Below are 21425 nucleotides of genomic sequence, written 5' to 3' on the forward strand. Positions count from 1 at the left end.
AGAACTGGAAGTTTGGGTGAGTCAATGACTAAGTGGTGAATGAATGTGCAGGCATAGGACTTTACTGTACACTTCTGTAGCCTTTTAAATAGTGTATACTTAGGCTATGCTAAATTTATTTTTTAAATTGTATTCTTTCATCAATAATAAATTAACTTTAGCTTTTTTTAACTTTTTTACTTTAAAAACTTCAATTTTTAACTTGTTTACTCTTTTGTAATAACACCTGAAAACACAACACACCGTACAGCTGTACAAAAATATTTTACTTATGTCCTTATTTGTAAGTTTTTGTGTATTTTTGCACTTTTTTTTTTTACTTTTTAAATAGTTTGTTAAAAACTAGGACACAATTACATTAGCACAGACCTACACATGGAGTAGGATCATCAGTATGAATGTTTTCTATATCCACATCTTTTCCTACGGGATGTTCTTCATCCTGTTTCAGGGACAGTCACATGCATGGAGCTGTCATTTCCTTTCATACTGATGACTTCTGGAATACCTCTTGAAAGACCCTGCTTCAGGCTGTTTTACAGTTAACTTTCTTTTGTAAGTAGAAGGAGTACACTCAAAAATAATAATTAAAAGTATAGTATAGTAAATATGTAAACCAGTAACATAGTTGTTTATTATCTTGATAAAGTATTATGTACTGTACATAATTGTATGTGCTATACTTTTGCAGGACTGGCAGCACACCAGCATCCTCACAAACACCTGAGTAATGCATTAGGCAAGGACATTACAATGGCTATGCATCACGAGGCGGTAGGAATTTTTCAACTGCCTTATAATCTTTTTGTTTCTTTCCAACTTTTATTTTAGGCTCAAGGGGTACATGTGCAGGTTTGCTACATGGATAAATTGTGTTTTTTTAGGGGTTTGGTTTACAGATAATTTTGTCGTGCAGGTAATCAGCATAATACTCAATAGGTAGTTTTCCAATCCTCCCCTCCTCTTAACCTCTACCCTCAAGTAAGCCCCGGTGTTCACTGTTTCCTTCTTCGTGTTCATATATGCTCAGTGTTTAGCTCGCACTTATCAGAGAGAGAATATGTAATATTTGTTTTTCTGTTTCTATGTTAATTCACGTGGCTGCAAAGGAAGTAATTTGTTGTTTTTTAATGGCTAAACAATATTCTATAGTGCATATGTGCTATATTTTCCTTTTCCTGTCTGCTGTTGATGGGTATATAGGTTGATTTCATGTCTTTGATATTATGAATAGTCCTGTGATGAACATGCATGTGCATGTGTCTTTATGGTAGAATAATTTCTATTCCTTTGGGTATGTATCCAGTAATGAGATTGCAGGGTTGAATGGTAGGTCTATTTCAAGTTCTTTGAGAAATCTCCAGACATTTTTCTATAGTGACCAGGTCAATCAGACAAGGGAAAGAAATAAAAGGGATCTAAATAGGAATAGAGGAAATTAAACTACCTCTCTCTGAAGACTATATGATTCTATACCTAGAAGACCCCGAAGTCTCTGCCCAAATATTTCTGTCTCTGGTGAACAACTTCAGCAAAGTTTCAGGATACAAAATCAATGTACAAAATGAACAACTTCAGCAAAGTTTTAGGATACAAAATCAATGTACAAAAGTTAGTAGCATTTCTACACATCAGTAACATCTAAGCTGAGAGCCAAATCAAGAAGGCAATTCCATTCACAATAGTCAATTATAATCTTACGGAACCACTATCCTATATAGGGTCTGTCATTGACTAAAATGTTACTTGTATGTCTGTATTTTCTCTTTCCTCTGAACTCAAAAATCCCCTTGTTCTGATATTCAGATGATACTGATATTTTAATATTCATTTATGTTTTGAAATGCTATATAAAAGTAGGCATGCAAACTCTAGAAGAGCACTATATGTCTCCCTTGCTTACGGATTCTAATTCTTTACTCTTCACATTTTATATACTCTGTTTGGTTGATTACAAAGAAAACATATTCAGCAAGATCAAAATTGAATGCTTCATCCCTCTCTTCCAATCATCTACTTCCATTGTTTTCTCTCTTGATCAATGAAGTCCCAGAAAGAAACCTGGTAGTCATCCTGTTCTTTACTACTTCCCCTCAGCAAACACACAGATTCATCCAATGACCCAGAAGATCTTATATTCCACTCTTATTACCATCTATCCTTACACTGCACCTATAGTGAGTTAAAATAAACAAAAAAACTATTTTGAGATAATTATAAATTCACATGCAGTGTTGAGAAATAATAGATTCCTTATGTATATCACCTAGTTTTCCCCAAAGGTAACATCTTGTATATTAAAATATAGAATCACGTAAAGGAAATTGACATTGATGCTTCCTTAGTCCATTCAAACTACAATAAAAAATACCATAAACTCGGTGGCTTATAAACAACAGAAATTTATTTTTGATAGCTCTGAAAGGTAGAGATTCCAAGATAAAGGAGCTGGTAAATTCAGAGTTTGCCGAGGGCCTGCTTTCTGGTTCAGCCCCTGTGGGAGGGTAGAAGCCTGCTTTTTATAAGCACCAGTAACAAACTCAGATGAGTTTAACATGGAGCAACCCCTCTTTCCAATTTTCATAATTTTTCTACTTCCCTGACTTTACGGAGCCTTTACTCCCCAGCCGTGTATTCCTTCATTCTTCCTTTAAAATGCCTGGTGACCTCTGCACAAATTGATCTCCACTTTAACTAGTGTCCTTCCAGCTTTGACAGGTTTTCCTTGACAGTAGTGATATTTCATTGTGGTTTTAATTTGCATTTCTGTAATGGCTAATTTTTTTGAACATATTTTTATGTTCATATTTGCCATATGCATGTAGTCTTCAGTAAAATGTGTTACTCTTTTGCCCATTTCATTTTGATTGTTTTGTGTGATACTGTTGACTTTTGAGAGCTCTTTATATATTCTAAATAATTATCTTGTTTCAGATATGTTGTTTGCAAATATTTTCTCCTAGTCTCTAACCTGTCTTTTTATTCTTTTAACAGGGACTTTTGCAAAAAGACATTTTTTTATCCTGTTTTGCTTCAATTTAGAAATTTTTCCTTTTATGAATCATGTTATTGGTTTGAAGTCTGAGAACTCTTCTTAGTCCCAAGACTCAAATATTTTCCCTGCTTTTTTCTAAATATTTTATAGTTTTACATTTTAAAATTAAGTTTATGATCTATTTTGAGTGAATTTTTTTATAAACAAAAAACTTTTCTGCAGTTTTAGTAGATATTATACCTATAAATCAATTTAGAAATTGACCTTATCTTTCTGTTGAGACTTTCAATCTCTGTGAATATGGTATGTATCTTTATTTTTTTTAATTTATCAGCATTTTGTAACTTTCAGGATGCTGTATATGATATTGGACTTATGCCTAAATGTTTTATTACCTTTGGAGCAATTATAAATAGTACTGTCATTTTAAATTTTTGATTTCCACATGTTCATAGTTAGCATATAGAAATGCAGTTTGTTTTTATGTATTGATCTTGTATCCTGCAATTTTGTTGTACTTCCTTATTAGTTCATAGGTTTTCTATGTACACAATCATGTCACCTGCAAATAGGATCAGTTTTATTTCTTTCTTTGCAATGGGTATACCATTTATTTAGAATGTTATGTTTTAATTAACTTATAATCATATTGTGACTCCATTCAATAGCCCTCCTTTTTTTTCTTAAATTAATCCTCAAAAGAGAATATAGACTGTTCAGGATCTCTAATTCCTCTACTCTATGAACCTCATCTTATGATATTTTAACAGTATCCTACTTCACAGTCTGACTCAGCTGTTTTAAGTTTGCAGAATTTAATGTGTTTTACCTTGATCCTGAGTCTTGGTACATGCATCCTTTCCCCCACGGTTATCAGATACTCAAATCAAAATTCACATCCTCCAAGAACCATTGCCTAACCTCTTCAAAATGATGTCCAACTTATCTGCATCGCCAGAGTCTGTAACAGCTTAAATGAGATCTGTTTGTGTTATTCTGTTTCTTAGCCACTACACTTTAACTTCCTTGAAAGAATGCATTGATCTTTTATCTCTAGATCCAAAATATCTGTTATCATGCTTGGCTCATAGTAGAAATATAGTAAAGGTTTGTTGAATGAGTCGATAAATACTCTAATTAGATAGTTAATATATACCTTTTTTTTTCCATTAGAGATTATTAATTTAACTCTCTAAAATGTTCATGAAGAATCAACCTGATTTACTACCAAGATGTTCAATGGATAAAAAAAATTTACCTTAGCAAATTAGCCACACTTGTATGGCTCTGTAAAAAGTACTTTCTCAATGTATTTTCTATAGTTAATTCTCAAAAATGCCTTTTGAGATGTGTATTAGCCAATGTTTATGTTTCCCAAAGGGAAACAAAGCTCAGGGAGGTTAAATGATTTTCCACAACTAGTGGCTGAAGCTGACTCACTGCCAGGACTTCCAGCCCCAAAGTATATATTATTTTAGCCCTGTAAACACACCAAGGTCTGCAATAGTAAACTGTGGTTGTCAATTTATTTTTCTCAATACTGGTGATAACAAGTAGGTGCATACTCTCTTACTTGTCCCCCTGGTATCTCTCTAAGGTCTTTGACATGGCAGGAAATAAGCCTTTGGTCATAGGGAACAGGAGCACTACATCTATTCATCCCATATTTTAACCAGTTGTACTAGCTTCCCAGAAGGATGGATTTAAATATCTAGATTATCTATTTTAAATAAGATAAATTTAGTACATCTGACTACATCCTTAGAATCTTTCCAGATAACTCTTTTTTGAGTCTCTATTAGATTATTTTAACATAGTATCATCTTAATTTTAAAAAATAATAGTTCTGAATTAAGAAAGAAATTCAATCCACATGTAAAATGAGCAAAACCTTTAGCCAGTAATTGAGTTATGTGCATTAAATTTTGACAAGTCTAGCAGCTTCAAATTTTTATTTATTAATGTTTTCATAAAACACTATATTTGTTTATATTGTGAACTACCCAGCAAAAAGTTAACATTTTACCCCAAAATATTTGATCATGAATTGTAAACATTTCATAAAAACTCTGACTCTGTGTAGAAAAAATATATAGTATGTTTTTAATTTACTTTCAGGGCTCCATATTGAGTTTGGCAGAAGGGCTTTATGCTATGGTAATTTTTTTTGTACTCTTTATTCATCAGAAAATATACACAGCTTTCTTTTTTTTTTTTTAACCATTGTTCCCTAGGGAAACAATACCTGATATACTAGCAAGTTAAGGTGTATATGTGAAAGTCACAGCATAGCTAAGGCTAGTTAAATACTTAAAACATATCTGAGTTTTCAAAAACTTCACAGTGTCCCTAGGATATAGTCTTCAAGGAAAGGGCAGTGACCCTGTGTCTTTCTTTAGACTATTATTAAAAAGACAAGTTGGTAACCTGAGCTCAACTTCTTTTTTCCCATTTATTAATACCGTCAAAATCTTTTGCAAAGTCCTCTTCAAAAGATCTTCCCCTTTTCAAGTTTTAGACCTTGAACAGTTCCTATTAATAATAACCCATTTACAGGGACTTTATTCTTCATATACAGAGAGTCTTTAATATATTTTATATGATGAAATGGACTAAATTCTCAAAGTTCCCAAAATGCTATTCTGAGAATCTCTCACAATCTATGTGATTGGAACTCTGTTAAAACTAGCAAATTTTGTGAATAGATATACAAAATCTAACCATCATGTTACAGTCTCAATTCTGCCTTATGAGATGCCTGTTGTTATTAAAGAAGTTAGCGATTATTTCAATATAAAGAATATTTGTGTTGAGAAGGCGGATCTCATGTTAAGTGTTCTAACCACACAAAACAGAGGGCACAATGAAACTTTGGAAGGTGTTGTATATGTCTGTTACCTTGATTGTGGTAATGGGTCAAACTCATCAAGTTGTACATATCACATATATGTGGGTTTTGTACATATGTGTGGGTTTTGTACATCAACTATACCTTAATAAATCTGGTAAAAAGAATAATTTTGTTATTAAAATATTCTTGGTCTCATGAATGTTGATGCATTTGTTGTGCCTATGACCTAGGAATGCAGGGGGCAAATTAGAAGGTAAAAATCAGTTTCTAGCTGATTATTATTGATCACTCACAGTGTTCAAGGCACCTCATTGAATATTAGAATGACTCAAGTTTTCAAGGTCGACCTGCCCTGATGGAGCTTGACATCTGGGGGAAAACAAATGAGAGAGAGAGAGAGAGAGAGAGAGCATGGAAATCTCTTTTAATCCAAAAGTAATCTTCCTTATGAGTTTCATTTCATAATCTGTTTCCTAAATGTTTCATTCGCTAAGAAACTGTTTATTTGTCAGAAATGGGAAAAGAGGAACGATAAGTAGGGACATATAAATTTGCCTCTTTGACTCATTATCATATTTATAACTTTGGCATTAATTGCTATGGAAAAATTCCAGTACCATAAACTGAGAATTGCGACTACAAATGAGAAAGAAGCAGCAAGGGTTCTGAAGAAACAAAAGTCTTATTTTTCTAAAACTGGAGAAGGCAAATTCTTGCATATTGTACTAACAATGGCAAAGGATAAATTACTTCCAAATAGTTTATGGTCATTGAAAACCTGAAAGAAGTCTTACAAGGTTTTCATCATTTAAGAAGCCACATTCTGTAAGAAAACTGACGATTAATTTGCCTATTATTTTCTTTAAAATCACTTGATATGCTTTAGCAAGTCACTTTGATACACAAAGCATATTTACTTCATTATTTTTATATACAATTATGTGGTCAACTTTAATCACTCAAAGTAGTAGAGTTTAAAGAAAAGCAAAACGATATAATACTTAAAATCATTTAGTTAAAAGAAGATCCCTTAGTTACCCCACTTTTAGAAAGCGATAATATGTAATTTTTTCTTTATGACTTAGCCTGCATTTGGATTTTAATTTAAACAAATAAAATTATTTAATAGAGGGTTATTAAGCAGGTTTTACATTGCAACTGTTCCAGTCCCTCAGGTAAATACTCATTGAGAGAGCTTATTAAAATTTGTTCTACTCATTTATGTTTAAATTATTTTTCTTTTTCTCTTGTGTGAAATCTTTGTGGGGGCAGAACTCCCATTGATTTAAACAGAATTCCATGCACAAGGATCTGGGGAGAGCAACAGACCTGAAATGCTTATTAAGTCATTGCCTTTGATGTTCTTGGTTTATATGTGTCTCGTTTTCAATAGCATTTTTTTTGAAATGTGAGTTTTTCTCTGAATATTGACATTTGGAAAATGTACCTTTTTTTATCCTAGCAAAGGATTGCATAATCAAAAGGTGATAGAAAAAAATGACAAATATTTTAAACATATTTTAAAAATATTTTACTGTAAATATGTTTAAAACATGTAAAATATGAGAGAAGACATTTGGACACTGTATGATGTGAGGTGAAAATACTGTAGAAAAAGCAAGCATTGCTTGCATGGTAAAATAAATTGCAAAGCTAGAGGTAAGATAGTTAAAAGATATATTCCAATACTTATCCTACTTCCTCTTTGAGTGTTTATTTCTCTAACCAATTTAACAAGAAAATTGAAAAAAAACTTCATTTTATTACACGTATGTCCAGGGAAAATGTAAATGAGAAGAAACCGAGAGAAAAAAAGAGACTTTTCCAACTGAAGGATGCAATAAAAAAGTAAATGAAATGTGCATAAGATGAATTGTGAAAAAAAAATTTTGCTATGCATGATATCTGAATGTTGGGTATGGAACTAAGATAAAAAAGATAGGGGACAGACATTGAGCCCAGTTACCGGAGAATAATTATAAGAAACAGGAAAGTAGCAGGAAAATGTATGTAAGGAAAAAGATGGTTATCTTCCCTACTGGTGTGTTAAGATAGCTGTTGTAGTACGCTCTAAATGCAGGAGGTAGAAAGGTTTAATTAAATACTTGAGTCTACAGTCCTAGATCTTCTAAAAATTGCTTTTTGATATTAAACCTTTGGAAATTAGTATTTCGTTCTACATCCTCAGCTTCACTTTCAGTTCTCTTACATTCAGTAAGTTTATCTTGGCAGGGTAGGGGTGGGGGAGTGCTTTAAACATATGTTTAATATCAACAGCAATAATACATTTATAACTGCTCTCTCCCTAACTGAGAAATACATTCTCATCAAAATAACCAGTGGAATATTTCATGAAAGGCTGTAACAATATTTTTAAAATGTTGTAGTTATATATTATCGGTTATATTAGGACGACAGAGAATAGAAACAAATATGCTCTATATAGCCTTTTAAATTATACATATATAAGTTAAATATATACATGTAAATATATATCTATATGTATAAATTATCTCTCTAAATATACACCCACTCCTGTGACTCTTCATTTAGCCTCCAATACTCTACCTGCCACCGCTACCACTGTTTCATTGCTGTGTAGACACCCTCCTCTCCCTTCCCCAAGATGCACAATTCTGGCTTGGTTCTTCCTCTGTTTTGATGCCCTCCCACTCTACTAGACTCTGGCACAACATGCTGGGATACCTCCCAATAGGGATGCCTTCTTCAACCTCATCCTACTTGAATTCCAGGGTCCTGGCTGGTCTGCTCCTACTATGGAATTTCTACTTACCAGACTCAGCTCTAACACCCTGATTGTGGCCACAACAACTCAACCTATCTCTTCTACTTGACACCTTGACACATACTTGCATATGATACTAACAATGGCAAAGAAGATAAATTACTTACTTAATGATATTCAGAGTGAATTATTCAGGAAGAGAATAGGATGGAAAAGGGGATAAGATATAAAGACTAAATTAAGTAGACATAGGACTTCATGATCCTTTCAAAAGCCTTTTCTCAAGTGATTTCCAAGTTCTATGTAAAAGATATTCAGAAGTTATATGGGAGAGAGGGCTAAATGCATTGGCAATTTTTTGTACTCCAAAGCAGAAAATACTATGAGGTATTTAAGTTTGGGAGCACTGAACACCAACAGGTAACTTTCCAGGAATCAGAAACAGATTCTTTAGAGGATTACTTGCTGTGCAAAAACAAAAAAACAAAAACAAAAAAAACAAAAACTAATACAGCAGGCTGAGCTTGCTATCTTTAGAAAGATGACTTGAGGCTGGGCTTGGTGGCTCAGAATTGTAATTTCAGCACTTTGAGAGGCCAAGGTGGACGGATCACTTGAGGCCAGGAGTTCAAGACCAAAATGGGCAACATGGCAAAACCCCTGTCACTACTAACAATACAAAAATTAGCTGGGTGTGGTGGTGCATGCCTGTAATCCCAGCTGCTTGGGAGGCTGAGGTATGAGAATCCCTTGAACCTGAAGGCAGAGATTGCAGTGAGCTGAGATCCTGCCACTGCATTCCAGCCAGGTCAACAAAGAGAGACTGTACACCGCCACAATAAAATAAAATAAAACAAAATGTAAAGTAAAAGAAAAGAAAATAAATTAGAAAGACTGTTTAAAAGGTTGGCCTTTGGTTGACATCGAGAAGCTTGGTTCACAGTCAATAGTTAACTGTGTTTCATCTGTGCAAACAATATGGTTTATACTGAATATCTATTTTTCTTCTTGGAGCCAGGAATGTTAGTACATTGTAGGCAGAGGTTACCTGCATGACCAGCCCCCAGCTAAGTCTCTAATGGACTTTCCTTGGAAGAAACATAGTACAGATGTTGTTGCATTTTGTTACTGGGAGAGGATACTGTGTGTGACACCTCATGGGAAGAAGAAAGCATGAGAAAATCACATGGATTCCTCCCAACACTGCACCTTTTCCCAGTATGATACAGCTATGTATCCTTACTACATTGCTGTAATAAATCTTTATGGCGAATACACCCAAATGCTGAATCCTGCAAGTCTTTCTAGGGAATCCATGAATGTGGGGGTGGTTTGGGGACAGCCAACACACTCCTTAGCTGAGTTTTTAAAACTAAGTCCAGTTTTATCAAGTGAAGATGAAATTCAGAACAGAAAGCTGCCCAGAAATGAAGAAAGATAGTATAGGCCAAAACATGGAAGTAAGAATAAACTCAATGTTGAGGAGCATGGTGGGATCCACACATAATTTGTTATTTCTGAAGCAATAACAAAGTAAAGGAAGGCAGTGTCATAAAATATAAGCAGAAGGCAATGTTCATTATCATTAGTCGTACATTTGAGCAAAATTATTGGTGCAGTTATTACAAGTAATTCATACACTGGAAATTCATTAACCATGGAGTTATCTGGTATTCTATATTTATAGATGCTGAATCATATCAAAGTTCTTCCCAACTTAATAGTTTCAATAGACTATGGCACCTTTTTATCCTTTTTATACATTTTGATAATATTGAAAGAGGTATATTCATATGTGATGGGATTTTTTTTTTTAATGTCAAGAGTTTTCAACAGGAGATAGTTTCAAAGTGGTATATGACTAACCACAATTTAACATCAACCATAGAGTGTTTCTAATGGTTAAGCCATAAATGTTATAATTTGACAAATTTTAAGGCATTTATATCTTATTATTTGAATAAAACAGAAAATATCTTAACAGAATGTTATATCATTTCATAAATATTTCTTTTTGTCTAAGATATCGTTTCCCTAAATGGGATGATGTTTTATATGTTTCAATAATTTTTTAAAAAATATTTAATCCACATTGTTTTATTTTTTCATTATACTTTTTAAGTTCTGAGATACATGTGCAGATTGTGCAGGATTGTTACATAGGTATACACATGCCATGGTGATTTGCTGCATCCATTCCGCCATCATCTCCATCAGGTATTTCTCCTAATGTTATCCCTGCCCCATACCCCCACCCCCTGTTATCCCTATCATATCCCCCTCAACCCCTAACAGGCCCCAGTGTGTGATGTTCCCCTCCTAGTGTCCATAAACCACATTATTTTATAAGAATTTGTTGAGCATAGTGATTATAAATGACATTAATAGTTTTGTTAATTTTTAAGACATATATGAACTTATTTGTGGGAAGTTTTCAAGATATTTCACAGATAAATTTATAATATAGAAATATGAGATGGCTAGTAATATTGTATTCAGTGACTTTTCACTCAATAATTTTTCTCATGCTGATTTTTATTTCCTCTGACTATTGAGTTAATGTATCTTCTTGTCAGTCATACTTTGAATGAGCTCTGCATCACAATGCAGAGTAAATAATAAACATCTTTTAAAGTGATGGAATTTTCCCCAAATGCCTTATGTGTTGCTTGGAAAAGATGTGCTTCACTGCAAGTCAGGAAAATGGAAAAATACATGACTGAACCTGAATCTTTAGATTGATAGTGTCTGCAGGGACCTTTTCATTTAGGAGAAAGCATTAAGAAAGACACAACCTGCCTTGCAACCAATATTATGACTAAAGAAATCACTAGGGTAGTTGTTTTAGGGAAAGTAACATAGTACTTTTTGAATCAAAATTACAAATGTTATATTTAATAAACAAGTGATAGTACATTTTGGGGGTGTTAAATCAATTCCTCTATTTCGAGTACTAGTAAAATATTAAGTAAGCAAATACAGACAAACTGTTATGCACACTAACAAGGATGTTGAAGGTTAACATAAGTTAACATGTATTTGAAATTAAAAATAAATTGGATGTGAAAGTAACGTATGTTGATTTTGAGATTCTTATAGTTTTAAACACAGTTTTTTCTAATTTTATGTATATTAACATTTTTGTAAATGTAGATAACTTTCTGACAAATTTACTTTGCAAAAATTTTATTTGTGTATATTTTCCAAAGCCTTAATTATCTTTTATTAACCTTGACTTCTTTATCTCTGTATTGGTCCTTTCTGATATTGCTGCAAAGAACTACCTGACACTGCATAATTTATTAAGAAAAGAGGTTTAATTGCCTCACAGTTCTGCAGGCTTAACAGGGAGCCTGACAGGGCAGGTGGGGGCATGGCTCAGGAAACTTACAATCATGGCAGAAGGCAAAGAGGAAGCAAGTGCAACTTACCATAGCTGAACAGGTGGGAGAGTGTGAAAATGGATGTGCCACACACACTTAAGCCATCAGATCTCATGAGACCACACTCACTATCAAGAGAATAGCAAGGGGTATACTCACCCTTATGATTCAATCACCTCCTACTAGGCCCCTCTTTATATTTGACACATGAGATTTAAGCAGGGACATAAATCCAAACCATAAATTTGCCCCTGGCCCTTCCAAAATCTTATGTTCTTCTCCCGTTGGTAAGTACAAATGTCCCTTCTCAACAGTCCCCCAGTATTAACTTGTTTCAGCATTTACTCAAAAGTCTACACTCCAAAGTCTCAAATGAAACTTTGGTGCAGGTAAGTCCCTTATGCCTATGAGCCTGTAAGGTCAAAAACAAGTTATTATAATCATTTCCAAGATACAATGGGTACACAGACATTGGGTAAATACCATTTCAAATGGGAGAAATTGGACAAAATCGAGGGACTAACAGACCCTATGCAATTCTGAAACCCAGGAGGGCAGTCATTAAACAAGTTCCAAAATGACCTCCTTTGACTCTGTTTCTCACATCCAGGACATGCTGATGCAATTGAGCAGCTCTGCCTCTGTAGCTCTGCAGGGTATACACCCCATGGCTGCTTTCATGGGGTGACATCGAGGTTCTGAAACTTTTTCAGGTGCACAGTGCAAACTGTTGGTGGATCTACCATTCTGGGGTCTGGATGACAATGGTCCTCTTTTCACAGCTCCACTTGTCAGTGCCCCCATAGGGAATCTATGTGGGCCTCCAACCCCACATTTCTCCTCTGCATTGCCCTAGTAGAAGTTCACCATGAGGGCTCCACTGCTACAGCAGACATTTACCTGGACATCCATACATTTCTATACACCCTCTAAAATCTAGGTGGAGGTTACCAAACTTCAATTCTTGCCTTCTGTGTACCTGCAGGCCCATCACCATGTAGAAGCCGCCAAGACTTGGGACTTACACCCTCTGAAGGCATGACCTGAGCTATACCTTGGTCCTTTTAGCCATGGCTGGAGCTGGGATAGCTGGGATTTAGGACATGTCTCAAGGCTACACACAGAACAGCAGGTTCCTGTGTCTGGCCCAATAATTTTTTTTTTTTCTCCTAGACCTTCGGGCCTATAATGGGTGGAGCTGCTGTGAAGATCTCTGAAATTTTCTAGAGACATTTTCCCCATTGTCTTGGTCATTAATATTCAGTTCCTTTTTACTTATGCAAATTTCTGCAGCTGGCTGCTTGAATAGCTCCTCAGGAAAAAAAAAAATTATTTTTCTACTGCATAGTCTGGCTGCAAATTTTCAAATTTTTATCTGCCTCCCTTTTAAATCTAAGTTCTAGTTTTAGGCTATTCCTTTGTTTAATCAAAGGGGCATAGGCTTTTAGAAGCAGCCAGGTCTCATCTTGAATGCTTTGCTGCTTATACATTTCTGCTGCTTAGAAATTTCTTCTGTCACATACCCAAATCATCTCTCTCAAGTTCAAAGTTCCACAGATCCCCAGAGCAGGGGCCCAATGTTGCCAGTGTCTTTGCTAAATCATAGTAAGAATGATCTTTGCTCCTGTTCCCAATATGTTCCTCATCTCTATCTGAGAAGGCTTCAGCCTGGATTCCATTTTGCATATCACTATCAGCATTTTTGTCACAACAATTCAACAAGTCTCTAGGAAGTTTCAAACTTTCCCACACCTTCCTGTCTTCTACTGAGCTCTCCAAAGTGTTTCAACCTCTGCCCTTTATGCAGTTCCAAAGTAATTTCCACGTTTTCATGTATCTTTATAGCAGTACCCCACTTCTAGTACCAATTTTCTGTATAAGTCTGTTCTCACACTGCTATAAAGAACTACCTAAGACTAGGTAATTTATGAAGAAAAGAGGTTTGATTGACTCACAGTTCCACAGGACTAACAGTAAGCATGACTGGGAGCATCAGAAAACTTACAAGCATGATTGAAGGCAAAGAGGAAGCAAGCACATCTTACCATGGCACAGCAGAATTGGGAAACAGAAAAAGAGAAGAAAAGAGAGAGACAGAGCACAAAGGAGGAAGTACCACACACTTTTAAACCAGCAGATCTCAGGGGAACTCCCTATCACAAGAACAGCAAGGGGGAAATCTGCCCCCATGATCAAATCATCTCCCACCAGGGCCCTACTTCAATTTGACATGAGATGTGGACAGGGACACAAATCTAAACCATATCAATCACTGATTATAAATTATTTTATGTACTGAGTCCATAGTTTGGGCCAAGCTCTATCCTAAGCACTCATAATACAAAAGCCAACTAAGCAGAGTAAGCTTGTCTGTCCTGGAGGTCACATTCACATAACAAGGAAATGTTGTATTAATGCAAGATGTACCTTTTGCAAATAATTTCATTTACTTTATTCAGAATACTATTGCCTTTAACCACTTCAATACTATATGCCCCCAAACTACAAGTCATTTTGTTTTGTTCATTGTTCCACAATGTGGGTGGGAAGTCATATGATAAATGCACCTAACAATTGGTAGCCATTGTCAGGTGGGAGCTTGGGCAGGACTTAGGGCCCACAGTCTCACCTCTTTTCCATGCAGATATCTCCATGTGGTTTGAGCTTCCTCAAAGTGTGGTGGCTTAGTTCCAAAGGCACGTATCCAGAGCAAGAGCTAGATAGAATCTATGTTGCTTAGATGACTAATCTTGGCTGCCACATAGTGTCACTATTAGTTTATTATTGCTTCAGCAGGCCCATTCAAAGTCAAAGGGAGGGGAGTTCAACAATACTGTATGATGGCAGAGTGGCAAGATTCTAGAAGATGATGTGAAACCAGAAATATTTTTGCAGCCATGTCTGAAAAGTACAAGCTATTACAACTGAAATGTATAGGAAAATATTACCATATTTCTGAGATACAATTTTTTGTAATGTTTATAAAATAATAAATGAACAGATGCTAAGGATTTGAATTTTTCAAAAAAACCCCAGGTTTTATAGCAAAATGTTCTTTATAGGTGAGGTGCAGTTACAGTAGCACATAAGGACTCATTACTCAAATACTTATTAATAAACTGTGGTATTAGTCTGTTTTTATACTGGTATAAAAAATTTTCCTGAGACTGGGTAATTATAAAGGAAAGAAGTTTAAGTGACTTACAGTTCCACATGGTCAGGGGGACCTCAGGAAACTTACAATCATGGCAGAAGGGGAATCAGGCATCTTCTTCACAAGGCAGCAGGGGAAACTACACCCATGATCTAATCACCTTCCACCAGGTCCTTCCTTCAACACGTGGGAATAATGGGGATTACAATTTGAGATAAGATTTGGGGACACAGAGCCAAGCCATATCAGGTACAATCAAGTATAAACCTTCATTCCTGTGTTTTATTTTAGTCATAGAAAGGATGTGCTTGCTTAAATGGAATAAAACTCTATGTGAGTAATTATTTACTGTTAGTAGAAATGGTAACTTGAATAAACTAGCTTGAAAGGCAAACTGTAATAAAAGCTCACAAAGTTAGAATAAATGTGAAAATATATATATTAATACTTTTGAGAGAAAGAGTAAGTACTTACATTTATGGGTGAGATTTTAAACTAGGTTTATCTTTTACATATAGACATGAGTAAAGATGAATATATCCACAAAAATCAGATAGTGATCCTGTGTTATATTATACCATAAATATCATTTGTTAGTGTCTTATCACTTGAAGATAACATTACCTAGATTGTAGTTGAGTTAGGATAAATTATTTTTCTTTTTACCATACATTTATTGAGTGTTTATGATCAAGGGAATATGTGTCACAGATTGTCAGACATGGCAGAAACCCTACTCCTAAGACTCCTATAATATGGTAAAGGTAGCAGGAAAATAAGAATGGAACATATGATCAATATATCATGGAAGCAAGGAGAAGAAAATGTAAATTCTGACATAGGTGAGCAGATGAATAAAAATATCTTTATCTGTTAAGATTGAGTGTTAGGATAATAATGAGAGGAGTTATTTTTAGATAATGAAGCAGGAAATTTGGAGTGAGGGAAAATAGCATTCCTTTCAAAAATAACAGTGTGGCTATTGGATATATGATAAAAGGGTAAAGTAAGAATTTGAATTGGGATTTCTTCTGGGTTAAGGCAATGAAAATTTAGTTGCTATCCTTGTAAGTAACGGTGAACTGATTGAAACAAGGTATACATTTACTTTCAAATCTGTTAATTCTTCTTCATTTCTATTCTACTGTGAATCCATTTAGCTTTCTAAATATGGCCTTCCTGCAACAGTTTCTTTTTCCTTCTGGATAAGGCCTGCAGTGCACAATGATATTTTGGAAATTAAAGATAAAAAAGTTTTATTTCACGCTGCCAAGTTTTTGTTTAAGAGCTCACCATTGCCTGGAGCATCGTTACAATATTATCTGCTATGGTCCAACTTCATTTTTAGCAACTGTGTACCTTCCTTCTCTTCCCCACAACCCCACAACCACCATTAACGTACAGATACTGTAATACAGTCATGTCACAACACTGTAGATCTTAGTGTTGTTTTGGTTGTTGTTATTTGTTGTTTCTTTTTTATTTCTTTACACACATTGTGGCTCATTCCCTCTGATTTTAATGCTATTCCTCTCTTTTCTCTCTTTGGAAACTTCTAACTCATATATATCCTACTCTGTAATTTTTTTCTTCCAAACCTTACATTGTTTGATTCCTCCCATAGAAACTTATATTTGATATGTATAAATCATGTATCATAAAATATGATCATATTTATCATATTTTACATTGTGCAAGAATGAAATAATATTTGCTTTTGCTCCTCACGTGACAGTATAGGTGCTTTTTTCTGACCCTAAATACAATAGTTTTTACTGCTTCATGCCACATTACCTCTTAAAAACAGGAAAACATGAGAAGCATTTATCAAGTGACTAAACATAATTTAAAACAAGCCAAGTTACGAAAAAATATTAAAGCACCATCTATAAAAAACTTTGACACTATCCATTGTTTTAAAGACATGTTTATAGGGCATAGATATTAATGAGAGAATGTGGAATTGACTTAGTGACCTAAATGGCACTATAAAAATAATTTACTAGTATAAATTTAACACAAACATTCATTGCTTATATGTGGATTTCTTTTACATAATTAGTTAAGTTACTTAGAATTGGAATTCAGTATGGTAAATAGTAATGCTATTTTTTTCCTAATTTATTAGACTTGTATGCATCTCTCTGCCTTCAACACTTTCTTGGAATTACTTTTACCCATGAATAGAATATTGTTACTGAATTTCCACTTATAGTAAAAAAAAATGTGTTTTAGGAAAGAAAAATATAATTTGACTTCAAGTCACAAACTGCAAATTGTCTAGACTCTACATAGATCTATTCTCTTATCAATTTCGGTTTATAAAATATACTTGTCATTGAATTTTTATGTTTAGGCAGACTCTTACAATCTTTAGACGGATTACATTAAGCTATGAGCCCATTCATATGTATGTCAATTGGGATATATTCAGCTATATACAATTTTACACTCATTTGGGCAAAGTAAAAAATCTGCAGAAAGCATACAATACATAAAACTGCAATTTTGGAGCTTGAAAAATTGAACAAATGGATAATATAAGCAGTCATTAAAATACATTTTTTAAATCTTTAACAAAAACTACTACAATTAATTCTCAACTTACCAAAGGTTTTTGAATGGGATGCATAAAAAATATAACAGATTGTAAACCACCCAGTCCAACAAAATCATTTTAATATATGTATTATTCAACTGGGAACCACAGAAGATCTAGATAACACATTAAAGGGTGAAAGTAGTCAGCACCTCACAACATATTGTTTTCATTTTTATGGGGCAAAAATCTGGATGCACTGTGCTTTAGTCCTTAAATTGTGTTCTGATGGAATATTAGTAAAACTAGCTGAGTTTTTGACTTACATAACAGTGTGCAAACACTTCTAATAAGAGCAAATGTAATAATTAAAAAACTATTATGATGAGTTTAATTTGATGAAAATAAAGTAAAAGTTAATTTTTTATATGTGAATAATAATTATCGGACTTTTGTAGTCTAACCTCTATTGTCATAGTTATTGACTCATAATTGGTTCAATGCATAAGGACCCAGAACATGTGGTAATTTCTGGAAACAGGAGGAAGGGCAAATATTTGGAGACAACTGAAATTCAAACATATTTTTAACACAGTATCTCTTTAAATCTCTATAAATCCCCATGAAAAGGTATTTCAGGTTGTATAGAGTCTGTGAGACATTTATAGAGTTCTAATAACTTCTGTGTTTCTTTTCATATTTGAACCATTAATTTTCATTTGAAATAAGGTAGAATGCAAGAATACCGTGAACAGAGTATCTCTTCTAAATATAAACTTTAATAGCAGAAAATTTATTTCTGAGGGAAATGTGACAGCAGGAATCCTGTAAAGACATGGGTTTTCTCCTCTACTAAGTCTGATACTTCCATTTTGAGGTATCCTGGAATCTTCGTAGAGAGATACATGGTTTGCAAACAGTGCTAGGAAGACCAGCTCATCTTCAGCACTGGCGTAAGTAGAGGTCATACCACAGAATATGAAAGGATGTGATAAAGTAATGCTGCCCAAAACAACTGGTTGGAACTGGTTCCTCTTCCTCTATTTGCGGGAACGGTTCTACTAGTATATTATTGTTTCTTCCTTAAATGTTTGATAAAATTCACTAGTGAAGCCATCTTGGTATGGAATTTTCTCTATGGGAGAAAGTATTTAATTACAAATTTATTTTAAAACATGTATAAAGCTATTACTTTCTATTTCGTGTGTACAAAATTATATAGGCCAGGCATGGTGGCTCACACCTGTAATCTCAGAATTTTGGGAGGCCAAGGCGGGTGGATCACTTGAAGTCAGGAGTTCGAGACCAGCCTGGCCAACATGGTGAAACTCTGTCTCTGCTAAAAAGACAAAAATTAGCCAGATGTGGTGGCAGGCTCCTGTAATCCCAGCTAGTTGGGAGGCTGAGGCAGGAGAATTGCTTTAATCTGGACGGCAGAGATTGCAGTAAGCAGATATCACGCCACTGCACTCCAGCCTGGCAGGCAGAATAAGCCTCCATCTCAAAAAATAAAAAAAAAAAAAGAAAAAGAAAAGAAATTATATGGTATTTCACTTATATGAAATAGAAAGTATTAGTAACTATTGGTCATGAGGTAATATTTATCCATCAAGTAATTTATCTATAATCTTCAAAGTTTCAAACAGTTGTTAGGGATAAATTTGCTTATACTTATTTCACCCAATATGAGCAGAATCTGTAGTGATCTTCTCTCTTTAATTTTTAATATTAAAATAAGTGTCATCGCTTTATATCCTGACAATTATAGCTACAAGTTTATAAATTTTATAGATTTTTCAATTTTGGGAACTTTTCATTACCCTGCTCTACTGTTTACTCATTTGCATATTCATTGATTTCTGCTCTTTACTATTTTTTTTCATTTGCTTATGTTAGGTTTAATTTTCTTTTAAAAATTCTTATTAAGGCAGATGCTCAGATTTCTTATTTCATGCATTTCTTATTTTTTAATGTATTTATAACAAATATTTTCTTATAAAGAATTCATTAGTTGCAAACCAGCTTCAGCTGCAAAATTGAATTTTGTTATATTAAATTTTCAACTTAATTGAGTCTAATTCTTCCTGATTTTCTGTACTGCCACATGATATTTATGTTTGTTAATTTCAGAAATAATTTGGCAATTCTCCAAGCATCTTTATTCCTTTCTTGATAAATTCCATTTTGATTAGAGAGTATATATTCCTTGGCTAGAATTCTTTAAAATTTATTATGATTTATGTTATTAAATAGAACATGGATTATTAAATATAGAACACTCACAATATGGTGAGTGTTCCATATGTAAAGCACAGAATTTGTATTCTTCTATGCTTTGGTGGAATGCACTACAAACATCAATTAAGACAATCTGAGTGATAGATTTTTACTTTTTTCAGATCAGATATGTTTTTACTGATTTATTTACACTTACTCTTTCCATGACTGAAGAGAGGGTGGTGAATCTCAAAGTATAATTTTGTTTTTTACTCCTCAGTTCTGTCAATTTTCGCTTATGTATTTTACAACTCACTTATTTGGCACATACACAACTGACATTATATTGTCATCTTGATTGATTGATCCATTGGTCATTATGAAATATCACTATTTCTGGTAATACTTTTGTTCTAAATTATATTTTGCCTGATATTAATATAGAGTTTCCAAGGTTTTATGTTAGCATTTGCATACTTTATCTTTTTATTTTTCATTTAACTTATTTGTATCTTTCTATTCAAAATGCATTTCTTTCAGAGGCATTAGTTGAGATTGCTTTTTAAATACAGTGTAAAAATCTCTGCCCTTTAATCGGAATTTTCAAACCATTAACATTTAATATAACTTTGAATGTGATTAGTTATAAATGTACCATTTTGCTATTTATTTTAAATTTTTACTAACTAGCATTTGTCTACTTTATCTCTTTTCCTAACTTATTTTTTCAAAACTTTAGTATTTTTTTGAATATAATTTTATTCCCACTATTGTTTTTATAGCTCAATCTGTTTTAAGTTATTTTTAATATTCAAGTTTATTTTCACTGTTAACCTATAAATTTATTTTTACTATGAACTTATTATCTATAAATTGTTTAAGGGTATAAGACATACATCTTCATGTAACTACAATATGCCTTGAAATATTGTATCACTTCTCATATATGATACTTAACCACCATACTCCTATTTTTACCTTCCTGTTTTCATGCAACTTTTGTCACACTGTTTACTTCTACTTAAGTGACATGATCTTCAATGTATACTTTTGGGCCTTTTAAATGAATTAAAAATAATATTATTTTTGTTTATTCACATAATTGTTATTTTAACAGTCTTTATTCCTTTCTGGAAATACAGATTGTCATCTGGTATTATTTTCTTCCCACCCAAGGAAATTTCTTTAACATTTATTGTGATGTTTTTCTGTTAATGACACCTCCATTTAGCTTTTATTTATCAGAAGAGTTTTCTACTTCACTTTTGTTTTAGAAGTAATTTTTACTGTATACAGTATTCAATGTACACATTCTTGTCTGCCTATAAAGATGACTTTAATTCTTTTTCAATTTGTAAGCCTTTTATTTTGCCAGGTTTTTACTTTTAGTATTTGAAAGATATTCCATTGTCATCTTGGCTCGTATAGTTTAAGATGTCCGTGATTATTTTTATTTTTATATAGGGTTCACTGTATATACTGATTCAATATTTTTTTTTCTGGCCTCTTGTAAGAATTTCTGTTTATCTTTGGTTTCAGC

General features: G+C 33.6%; 1 protein-coding gene across 1 annotated transcript in view; it reads right to left on the minus strand.

Moving 5' to 3' along the window:
• The window catches only part of KCND2 (potassium voltage-gated channel subfamily D member 2), a 494806-nt gene extending 486416 nt beyond the window's left edge, over nucleotides 1–8390 (minus strand). The window contains exon 1 of the mRNA XM_032276184.1: nucleotides 8380–8390. The gene's annotated coding sequence lies outside the window, so the exon portion shown is untranslated. The remainder of the gene's footprint in view (nucleotides 1–8379) is intronic.
• Nucleotides 8391–21425: the final 13035 nt, after the last annotated feature.

The sequence above is a fragment of the Sapajus apella genome, unplaced genomic scaffold, assembly GCF_009761245.1.
Source record: "Sapajus apella isolate SASKATOON/1434 unplaced genomic scaffold, GSC_monkey_1.0 scaffold7, whole genome shotgun sequence".
Classification (NCBI taxonomy): Eukaryota; Metazoa; Chordata; class Mammalia; order Primates; family Cebidae; genus Sapajus; species Sapajus apella.